Genomic DNA, 12247 nt, shown 5'->3' with positions numbered 1-12247 from the left:
TAAGCCCAGGATGATTTAAAGCACAGCCATTCGTGTTGATTGGAGTCACATTTTGCAGCAGTAAAGGTTTATAAAATCAAAATGGTTATGGATAGGGTGAGTAGTCAGGTTTTTCCCCAGATTGGGGCGTCCAAAACTCGAGGGCATTGGTTGAAATTGAGAGGGGAAAGGTTTTGACGAGCTCACGAGCACCATTTCACGCAGAGGGTGGTGTGCATGTGGAATGAGCTGCCAGAGGAAGTGGTGGAGGCTGGTACAAATACAGCATGTAAAAGACGTCTGGATGCTGACAGACCTGCCGAGCTTTTCCAGCAATTTCTGTATTTGTGCAAAATGCATTCATTTTAACACAATATTCTGAATACATTAAACATTTTATTTTTCAATGACGCAGCGACATATAAACATACCTTCAAATCGACCGACACCATTTTCTGCTTAGTATATGGCACTGTGTACGACAGCAACAATGATGCACCTACATGGAACAGGGAATGTGATGGAGACATAGTTTGGACAATGTACAAGGAGACCTCACATGTTTGGGAGAGGATGACATTACTGTGTGATTCAGCTCAGAGAGAGAGAAAATGTAATCTGCCTGAGAAGGAACGGCCGATTACACTCTCTCTCCTTCATTGTTCCTCATGACAGCAATGTGTGCGAGCTAAAACAAAAAATCTACAGTCATCGTTACCATTCTTACTTTTATAGAATCCCTACAGTGTGCAAACAGTCCCTTCGGCACAAAACGTCCATACCAACCTTCCCAGGCTTGCTCCCTTACATTTACCCCGAGCGATGCACCTAACCGAGAAACCCCTGAACACGTCAGACAAATTATCATGACCAATCCATCTAACCAGCACTGCTTTGGACTGTGGAAGGAAACTGGAGCAACCATTAGAAGGGGAGAATGTGCAACCTCTGCACAAGTAGTCACCCGAGTCTGGAATTGAACGCAAAGCCCTGGTGCTGTGAGGCAGCAGTGATAACCACTGAGCCACTGTGATACCCTTGGGCGATCCCTGGCCAGAATTCATTGGAATCTCTTCACTGCCTAATGCAAAGGGAATTCAGCCAAATCCAACTGTTCCAGGATGAAGTCCCATTGCTAGCAGCTTGTGTGAGTAGAATGTCTTGAGAAGCAGAATAACATTTTGAACAATCTCTCAATTTTTCCTTTTGTCGTCAGTTACAATAATATATGGACAAAGCGCGTTCAACTTGAAATTGCAGAGATTTTGTTTATCTGCGTGTGTGTGTGTCAGTGTTTTTAGAAAGGTAAATATCGATTCTTTATTTGCAATATCCAAACAGTTTGCCATGCATCTTTCCATCATAGTTGAATAACATTGCTTGGATCATAAAAGTGCTATTTGAGCAGATCAAAAAAACTAGCCTGACCTGTTGCTAAAACTGACATTGACCCAGTTTGAGACCGATATCATCGGCCATATCATCAACCTGGTTACATCTGACATGTGTTGTGAGCAGTGGAGCATTGGGAATGAAAAAGGAAGCAGTGACCCCAAAAGTCGGGGAACTATAGACTGGTGAGCCTGATGTCAGTGGTGGTAAGTTGTTGGAGGGGATTCTGAGGGACAGGATTTACATACATGTTTATGCCGAAACGTCAATTCTCCTGCTCCTTGGATGCTGCCTGACCTGCTGTGTTTTTCCAGCAGCACATTTTTTAGCTCATACATTTGGGAAGGCAAGGGCTGATCGGGGTTGTCAACGTGGCTTTCTGCATGGGAAATCATGTCTCATTAATTTGATTGAGTTTTATGAAGAGGTGACAAAGAAGATTGATGAAGGCAGTTTGGTAGACATTGTCTACATGGACCTCAGTAAGGTGTTCACAATATACCGATTGGTAGTCAGATGAGTAAAGTTCAGTCATGCGAGATACCGAGGAAGCTAGTCACAATTGGCTTGAAGGAAGAGGGATATTTTTCAGACTGGAGGCTTGTGAGCAGCAGTGTGCTGTAAGAATCGGTACTGAATTCACTGCATTTCATCATTTATGTAAAGGATTTAGATGTGAATATTGGGGCCATAGTTAGTAAGGTTATAGATTACATCAGAAAGGTGGTGTAGTAGATTATCTCAGAGTACAACGAGACCACAATTAGATGGGATAAAGGGAAGGAGTAACAGATATAGTTAAATTTAGATAAATACGAAGTTTTGCATTTTGGGAAAGCAAATCAGGGCAGAAATTATACACTTAATTGTAAGGTCCTGGGGCGTGTTGTGGATCAAAGGGACATAGGGCTGCAGGTACATAGTTCCTTGAAAGTGGAGTCGCAGGTAGACAGAGTGGTGCAAAACACATTTGGCACATTTGCCTTAATCAGTCAGAGCCTTGAGTATAGGAGTTTTGGTGGCATGTTGCCTCTGTACAGGATGTTGGTGAGGCCACTTTAAGAAAACTGCGTACAACTCAGTTGCAGAACTGGAGGATTGAGCTTCAGGGAAAGGTTGATTTGGTTTAGGTGTTTCCCCCTGGAGAGTCAGCGGCTGAAGGGTGACATTATAGAGGTTTATAGAATCATCAGGGGCATGGATATTCTGAACAGCCATGATCTGCGCCCCAGGATAGCGGAGTCCAGTACAAGAGGGCATAGTGTGAAAATGAGAGGGCGAATAATTTAGAATGGACCTGAAGGTAAATGTTTCACACAGAGAGTGGTGTCTGTACAGAAATTGCTGTCAGAGGAAGTGGTGAAGGCGGCTACAATTGCACATTTAAAATGTATTCTAAAAGAGGAGGGATATTGGCCAAATGCTGGCAAATGGGACTGGATCAGATTTGATATCTGATCGGAGTGAACAGACTGGACTAACGGGTCTGTTTCCGTTCTGCATGACTCTCTGATTCTATAAGAGGGATGGCGAAATATTTTGAAAGGACCTTTCAAGTGGGAATTCTCTTCACTGGACGTTTATCGTGCCTCTATGTTCACATGGACTGAAATCTGTTTAATTAAATATTTGACAGTGAAGTGAGTCACGGGTAATAGTGGACAGACAGGAAAGTGGGGCTGAGTCCACAATCTTAGTGTCTGGTAGAGAAGGCTCAAAGTATCTAATGTTCCACTCCTGCTCCTCAGTCCCATGTTTCTGTATTCCATCCAGCCCCGCATACCTGCTAGATAGGAGAGGTTGGAGGCCACTTACTCCTATAACCTGTTGCACAGAAACAGAGGAGACCATTCAGCCTCTCAAGACTGTCATACACGCTTTGAAGTGATTTGGGAAATGCAATTGGAAAATCCAGGCATAGGTATGAAAGAGCCCCTCATCTCTCTTCACAGAGCTTCCCCTATCTGCAACATGTGCTTCATTTGTTGGTCATGTTTAGACCCAGATTCCCTGAGAATACAGCCGCCACATCTCACCCAGAGTTGGCTCACAAAATCCTCTGGTCTCCCTGCGTGCAACATTCCATAACAGACATTCATGAAAATAACACCCACTAACTTTCCAAGAACAGAATGTGAGAACATCAGAAACAGGAACAGGTCGTTTACTCCCCAAGCCTGCTTTGCCCTTCACTAAGATCATGACTGATCTGCTCTCTGTCTCAAATCCTCTTTCATACCCAATTTATCATTGCCCTCAACTCTCTGACAGATCAATATCCATCTACCTCCTCTTCAAATACTTTCAGTCATTTTGCTCCCCAACACTCTTGAGAAGAGAAACCCTGACATTCAATCCCACCTGTTTGAAGAAAACACTTGCTGCTCCTATATCATGGTTTATTGATATGAACAAAAGAGGTTGAGACAAGGGTTCAGGTTCCAATGACTGCCCCTGATATCAAGGCAATGGTTGACGTCTGCTGACATCAAGGAGCTTAACAAAACTGGACTTAATGGGAATCAGAGTAAACTCTCCAGTGTTTGGAGTCAAACATGGCACAAAGGAAGATGTTCATCATCTAGGTCCTGGGTCACCTCTGTGCGAGATCCTCAGGGTAGCTTCCTCTTCACAAACAGCTTCAGCCTCTTCATCGATGTCTCCCCTCCCCACCCTCCCCACCATAAGATCAGAAGTTGGGATGGTCACTGAAGATTCCACAACGTTCAGAACATTTTATCCCCCATCAGCTCCTGAATTAATCTGTGTCCATGTGCAGCAAGACCCAGACTCCATTGAGACTTGTGCTGTTAAATGGTCCGTAACATTCATCTACCAGCACTGCCTGACATTGCACATTGCCACAGTAAAATAAGAGTTCATTCAGTGCCTCACGCTGGTTTCACAGGAATATGAGGAAGCCATTCAGCCCATTGACACTATTGGAGAAGAACAGGGACAGCCCATTCTGTGCCTCCAGCCTATTACTCATGAAGATAAGGAGTCTAGTGTGATGGACCACACGAGTCCCCCTCGAAAATATTGGAAGGCGGTAACCTAGACTCTTTTTTTTATTTTAAAGGAAATGCAAACTGTCTGTCCCAGATGCAATGTGACAGTTCAAACTACTCGGTGTGAAGCTAAACATTATTTATGGAAACACGAAAGATAAAATGAAAGCAAAGAAAGAGGAATTTAGATAAACCTAATTCCATTGGACTAGTTAATAGAATAACAAATCTAGGAACTATTACTAATGAACTGTTCCAATATAGGAAAATCCCATAAACACAGCCCCTGGCAGAAAGGAAAATTCAGTCACAGATTGTCACAAACATTTCTCTAATCCAGGAATTAAAAATAGCACGAAAACTCAGAGAATGTAGCAGCCAGGAGATGGTTACTGAAGCTTTCAAAACTGTGAAGACCCCAATAGTTTCTGTTGCGACTGAGAAACCAAAACCTAGAGATCGTACTTTTTGAGAGCTGGTCACACCCATTCAGGCTGCATTAAAATAAACACACGATCTTCCTCGCTGCTTACTCAAGTGGTCTTAACTAGCCAGCTTGGTAATGATCATACAATTTGTCTCTTAAAAGAAACCAGGACAAAATAACCTCTTAAAACTGCAACATCATCACACTTGTCAGCACTTCGAACTGTCAAGCAGGAAACAGGGGTAACCCAATCCGGCCCTTTGCCCTGTCCAATCGGGCAAGGAAGAAGCCATTCAGTCCCTTGGGTCACTTACACAGCAATAGGATGAGGCCATTCAGCCCCTTGAGTCACTTTCACAGGAACAGTAAGAGGCCATTCCCCCCCCCTCAACGTACTTACACAGGGACAGAATGAGTCAATTGATGCTGATTCCTGATGAATGGCTCATGCCCGAAACATCGATTCTCCTGCTCTTCGGATGCTGCCTGACCTGCTGTGCTTTTCCAGCAATCGACGCTCTACTCTGATCTCCAGCATCGGCAGTCCTCACTGTCTCCAAATTGATGCTCTAACATGATGAACAAGTGGAACAGATGCTGAACAGACAGACTGCTCTACGTTGCTCCTCTTGGCTCCATTGCTTATGAAACACGTGGGACCTTAACGTGGTTTTCTGGTGGCGAGGAGAGAAGCCATATGTCTTGTGTGAAGTCTCAAGAAGGCATCTTCCATCTTCGAGAAGCCAGCCTGGTGTTCTCTATGTAGTCGGAAGCTGCTGGGAATGGCTACCTGTTTCAGATGGAAGGTATTGTGGCTGCTGTTGGGGATTGTGAACAACCTGAAGTTGAGTACGGGTTCACATACCAACTGCACAATAACGTGGGGAGAGTTTGTAAAGGCATATAAACTATTAAGAAAGCCACGTTAGACCGATGAATGGACTCACTAAGTTCAAATAATGCTGACGGTGTTCATGTTGATCTTGTCTAGTGCACGTCCTGTTCCGTGTAACCTGTTTGCCTTACTCTGTCCAAGTCTAAATCCACCCTATAATGTGTCTGGCTATGCTTACTATGACCTGTCTCCACTGCTCAAAGTTTTTCCCTGTACTGAGGTACACATGGCAATAAATCAAACCAATCAATCCTGGCTAAAGTATGGAACTTCTAACTCTATTAATGTCGCTTTTGGAAGCAAATCCCTGCCACTCCTCGTGTTCAGCGTCACCATTTCCTCGTCTCTCACAACTCTACAGATTAAACATTCAGCTTCTTTACTCTATCCTCATGTTACCGTGTCTGTGGTAAGGAGATCATTCGTATCAAAGGAGATCAAATCCATAGATAGTGCCCCTTGTGGGCGGCACGGTGGCACAGTGGTTAGTACTGCTACCTCACAGCGCCAGAGACCCGGGTTCAATTCCTGCCTCAGGCGACTGACTGTGTGGAGTTTGCACGTTCTCCCCGTGTCTGCGTGGGTTTCCTCCGGGTGCTCCGGTTTCCTCCCACAGTCCAAAGATGTGCAGGTCAGGTGAATTGGACGTGCTAAATTGCCCGTAGTATTAGGTAAGGGGTAAATGTAGGGGTATGGATCTGTTCCGCTTCGGCGGGTCGGTGTGGACTTGTTGGGCTGAAGGGCCTGTTTCCACACTGTAAGTAATCTAATAAGTAAGTAATCTAATGCTCACTCAGCAAGGCTCTACAACAGCAGGAAGATGGCTTTACTTATGTATTCAAATCATCTTACAATGAAGGACAGCATACCATTGACTGCACCAATTACTTACACAGGGTTTGATTCAGAGCAATCAGCATAGACTTGTGAGTGGGAGATCATGCTTCCCAAATTTGTTAGAGTTCGTTGATGAAGTGACCAAGAAGCTTGATGAGCGCAGAGCGGTGGACGTAGCCTCTATGGATTTCAGTAAGGCCTTTGATAAGATTCCACATGGCAGGCTGCTCTGGAAGGTTCCATCACGTGGAATGCTGGGGGAACAGGCCAATTGGATACACGGTTGGTTTGATGATCGGAAGCCGAGGGTTTAGTGGAAATATGCTTGTCAGACTGGAGGTTGGGTTCATAGCTGTTTGTTATCTATGAACTGGTTGAGAATGTACAAGGCATGATTAGCCATTTTGCAGATGACAGTAAAATAAGTGGGAGCATGATCAGTGAGGAATTTTATCAGAAATTGCAGCAGGACCTTAATCAGGTGGGGAAGTGGGCCGAGTAATGGCAAATGGAATTTAATAAAGATGCGTGACGTCTTGCATTTTGGAAACTCAATTCAAGATAGGAGTTTCATGGTGAATGGGAGGGCCTTAAGGGGTGTAGTGAGCAGAGAGACCTTGGGGTTCAGGTGCACGCTTCCCTGAGAGTGGAGTCACAGGTAGGCAGGGCATAGAAGAAGGCTTTTGGCACACTGGCCATCATCAGTCAGGATATTGAGTATAGAAGTTGGGAATTTATGTTGCAGTTGCACAGTACTTTGGTCAGGCCGCACTTGGAGTTTGTGTTCAGTTTTGTCACCTTGTTATAGGGAGGATGTTATTAAATTAGAAAGAGTGTCGATGAAATTTACAAGGACATTGCCAGGACCCAATGATCTGAGTTATAGGGAGAGGGTGGACAAGCTAGGACCTTTTCTTGAGAGTGTAGGAGACTGCGGGGGGGGGGGACCTTATAGAGCTGTTTAAGATCACGAGGGGTTATGTATAGGGTTAATGCTCTCAGTCTTTTTCCAAGGTGTGCAGAATCGAGGATTAGAGAGGATCAGTTTATGGTTAGAAGGGAAGGAATGAAAAGGAACCTGACAACATCTTTACACAGAGGATGGTATGTGGATGAGCTGCCAGCAGATGTGGTTGAAGGGGGTACATTAAGAAAAACCCACATATTAAACATTACAATCTCAAGACCACATAGTCTCTATCTTCCCCGCTGAGTTCACTCTTCCAACTGCTGATGTCCCTGGGTCATTTTATTTTTGCTGCAAGTAGGTTTTACATGAACATGTATCTTTGATAGAGAGTGTTTGAAATGGCTAGTTAGCACTCCTGCTCTATAGCAGTAACTCTGCTGTTGGATGGCAGTGGCTCTCCCTCTAGTGTTCAAAATGCTGGGTTTATATACTCCCCATGATACAATAATTCTCATAATTTGATTGCTGTCCAGGTGTCCAAACAATAATATTCAAATTCTGTCAGCTTCTTGTATCCTTTGGTTGTATTTGAATTGCCGACAAAACAGCAACCAATACTCAGGTATCCATTTCCCAGCTCATGGTGATATGTGGAACAGACTGACCTTTAGCTGGCATCTGTCGCTGTACTTTCTATTCAACAAGACCCATTCTGTCTTAACGTGACCAGACATGCTTTCGGCTTCATAACACCTCCCCTTTTCAGAAAAGAAAGTGAACCATCAGAATTAAAAGATGGCATCATTCCTTTTCCTCTAATTCTTAATCCAATTATTATGAAATACAAAAGTATTAATCTCAGTTATGCCATTCATATTAATTCTGCACACCTATATAACACTGGAATAAGTCAAATCTTATCGAAACGTTTTCCTTTAAATCTGAGATAACACATCTGCTATCACATTTTAGGACCAACAGCATGTACATTTTGTAAGTTTAAAGTTGGTAACATAATACTCCAATGAAATAGTCTCATATTCTGGTCTGTAAAGATTCCAAAACATGCGAGAGATTTGTCACTGTCCACAACCATCTCCGACAATTTGTTTGTCATATAAACATTAAAATATAGTCAGGCCAGTACGAAACTTAATCATTCTTTTTCAATAATGGAGATTTTGTATTTTTTCTTGTGGATATTGAGTTTTTTCGACAAGTAGCCAATTGACCATTCAATTCCATCATCATCTTTCTGTATCAATACATCTCCAACCCCTATATCCCTAGCATCAGACACAATTTTCAAAGGGTTTCAAAATATTTGGTGTATCTAAACCTGATGCGGTGATTAATCGTGCCTTAAAATCTCAAATGCCTCCTGGCATTGTTCTGTCCACCACAATTCTGTGTTCTTCCTTAGTAAATCCATTAGAGCTGCCAATACGCTGCAGAAGTTTGCAACAAACTTCCGATAGAATCCACTCAGTTCCAAAAATCGAAGCCCCTCTTTCTTCGAGGATGGTCGTGGAAATTCCTCAAAGCCCTTCGTCTTTGTTTTCCATGGGGTCAAACTTCCTTGTCCAATGTAATGTCCCAAGAACGTCACCTCTAACTTCGCGAATTCTGTTTTCACTAAGTTTATTAGCAAGTTTGCTTCTTGTAATCGTTCAAAATGCTCTGCCAACTGTAACATGTGAGGTTTCAATCACTTGTTAAAGATCACTACATCATACAGATAAGCTGCACAATTGGTTCATCTGACCACAACTCTGTTTCTGAGTCTTAAATGTGTCTGGAGCATTATTCATTCACATGACATTCGATGACTTTTTTTGTCATATTCGGTATCTTTATCAGATAGTTTAACCAACTCAACAAATTTGTTAGCTTGAAAGGGGCAACTAACCTGGCTTTGAAGGGGTTTCTTACCACTGGTGGCAATACTAATACGTCATTACCATGGGAAATTGTCAACGTTTCAGAGTTTTTATCTGCCACCTGCTTCACTCTATGCTGTGCCCTCTTCAGGTGCTGTTTTGTAACTCGCCTACACCATCTTATTTCTCCCTCATCTCAGATACATAATCCAAGTGTGAGATCTCCGACTTCGGTCCTGCTAATTTAGATTTAATTAATTTCAAAGGGCCTCTCACTTTATGTACGAATATTAACTCAAAGGAAGTAAACTGAGTAGATTTATTTGGGGCATCTCTAATGGTAAATAATATAATGGGATGCCTTTATTCCAATCATTCGGGTAATTCTGACAGTACGCCGTTAATATTGTCTTCAGCATCTGATGCCAACTTTCCAAGACTCCCTGGGATTCGGTTTTGGAATGCACTTGATTTAAACTGCTGTATGCCGAAGCTATCCATGACGTCCTTAAACAACTGTGCGGTAAAATGAGACCCTGGGTCTGACTGAATCACACTGCATAGCCCACAGTGAGAAAAGAAAGCTATTAACCCCTCCTCCTCCCTTTTTGCCTTAACACCCCATAATGGAATTATCCCTGGAAATCGAGTAGACACATCCATTATGATCATCAGATATTGCTTTCCACTTTTATTTTAGAAAGGAGAGCTCCACAATTAATCATAACCCACATGAAGGGTTCTTCGAATACAGGAATTGGCAACAAAGCTGCTGGTCTTATTACTGCCTGTGACCTACCTACCATTTGGCATGGATGACATGTACAACAAATATTAACCACGTCCTTGTGCATTCCAGCCACTAGAAATGCTTTAGCCTGAGTCTTCCGTGCATCAACTCCTTTGGCTTTTTCTTTCGGTTTTCCTTCCTGTTGTAACGTATGAAAGTGGCATCTTATTACTACATAGTCTGGAAAAATCCCTGGTTATTTTTCTTTTAATTCCCCAGTTCCGTATTTTTAATTTGGCTTCTCCACCACAAGGGGTGCCTCTCCCACGTTGAATCCTGCTAAATCATTCCCAAGAACAAACTGTATTCCTGGAACTGACACTCTATCACTCACTCTCACTGTTACTTCCCCAACCTTGATTTGGCACTCCAACGTAATGTTACACAAGGGAATGCTTAATTTCTGTCCCCATTCCACAAATTATCACGCTGTTGAGTAAAATGTCGGAAAGAGTGAAAATACTTCCATCTCTTACTTTTAGAGGCTTAGGGACAGTGAGGACTGGAGATCAGAGTTGAAAGGTGTGGGGCTGGAAAAGCACAGCAGGCTGGCAGCATCCGAGGGGCAGGGGAGTTGACGTTTCAGGCATACGTCCTTCATCAGGAAAGTGGGGGGTATGGGAGGGGGAAAGCATCTGAGAATTAAATAGGAGGGTGGGGGTGGAGCTGGGTAGAAGAGAGCTTGGAAGGCGATCAGTAGATGCAGGTGATGTCTGATGGTGAAAGGTCGGAGAGGAGGGTGAAGTGGATAGGTGGTAGGACAGCTGGCACCCTCAAACTATACAGCATCAACGTTGACTTCACCAATTTCCAAATCTCCCCTTCCCCAGCCTCAACCCAGATCCAACTGTTCCACTTAGCTCTGCCCTCTTGAACTGTACTAACTGTCCATCTTCCTTCCCACCTATCCACTCCACCCTCCCCGCCTCCCTATCACTATCACTCCCACTTACATCTTCCTAACGTCCTCCCAGTGACCCTCCCGCCAGCCCAGCTCGTACCCTCCTATTTATCTTTCAGCCCCCTTATCCCCCCGCCACATTCCTGAGGATGGGTTTCTGCCTGATGTGTCGATTGTCCTGCTCTTCGAATGCTGCCTGATCTGTTATGCCTTTCCGGCCCCTTACTTCTCAACTATTAGAGACTGAGCAGATCCCGTATCTTGGAAAATTATAACTACTTGTCCTGCCCCACATCCCAGTTTTCCTTCTTAAGGTTTATCTACGGAGGCAAATTCTTTATAGCGATCAGACACTGACTCCATACACAGCCCCTGTCTCGGCTGTGCACTCTCCTGCAGCTCCTCGGCTCCACTTGGGGTCTCCTTTACCAGGTTTACTAATGCCATTGGCTTAAACTCCTTTATAACATCTTTTCCCAAAGTGTATTCCTTGAATGCCCAGCACTGTGTGTCCCAGCTTACTGCAGTGAAAACACCTTTTCATAGTGCCCTTCTTAAACCATCGGCACTGTTATTTTTATGTGTTCCACTATGTTATTGTAAGAACACCTGAGGCCTTTCACTTCCTTTCAACTCCTTGGACTTGTATTTTCACCTGTGGTAAACTGTTCGCAGTGTGCTTTTCTCTATGTTTTGTAGCGTAGGATCTCCCCATCTCCCAATTTCTATCCCTCACAGGATGAAAATCCTCCCAGAAGCTAAATTTCATCTCATGCACCAATGCATACTCACTTGCCATTTCTGCTGTGTTTCTCACTTCTTGAACTTTCTGTTCTTTCACATGAATTCTTACCATCTCTGGAAGTAAGTCTTTAAACTCCTCCAGCAGAATAATCTCCCTTCGAGCCTCACAGGTCTTATCCATTTTTAAGGCCTGCACCCTTCTATCAAAATGACTGTGTTTAATTCTTTCAAACTCAATGTAAGTCAGACTTGGTTCCATCTCTACATTTCTGAACCGCTGTCTATATTCTGCTAGTACCAATTCATAAGCACTCAAAATAGCCCGTTTGACATCTGCATAATCTCTTGCTCCCTAATGTGACAGCACTGCACATACCTCTCAAGTTGTACCCACCAACTGAGTCTGAAGTAGCATTACCCACTGGTTCACTGGACATGTCATCTGCCGAACCAATTTCGCAAAGAAATAAAAATGGTTTTG

The sequence above is a fragment of the Chiloscyllium plagiosum genome, unplaced genomic scaffold (genome assembly GCF_037043375.1).
Source record: "Chiloscyllium plagiosum isolate Xiang-an unplaced genomic scaffold, Cpla_swu_hap1 HiC_scaffold_44, whole genome shotgun sequence".
In the NCBI taxonomy this organism is placed as follows: Eukaryota; Metazoa; Chordata; class Chondrichthyes; order Orectolobiformes; family Hemiscylliidae; genus Chiloscyllium; species Chiloscyllium plagiosum.
The sequence above is the reverse complement of the archived record's forward strand: the minus strand, read 5'-3'. Positions refer to the sequence as shown.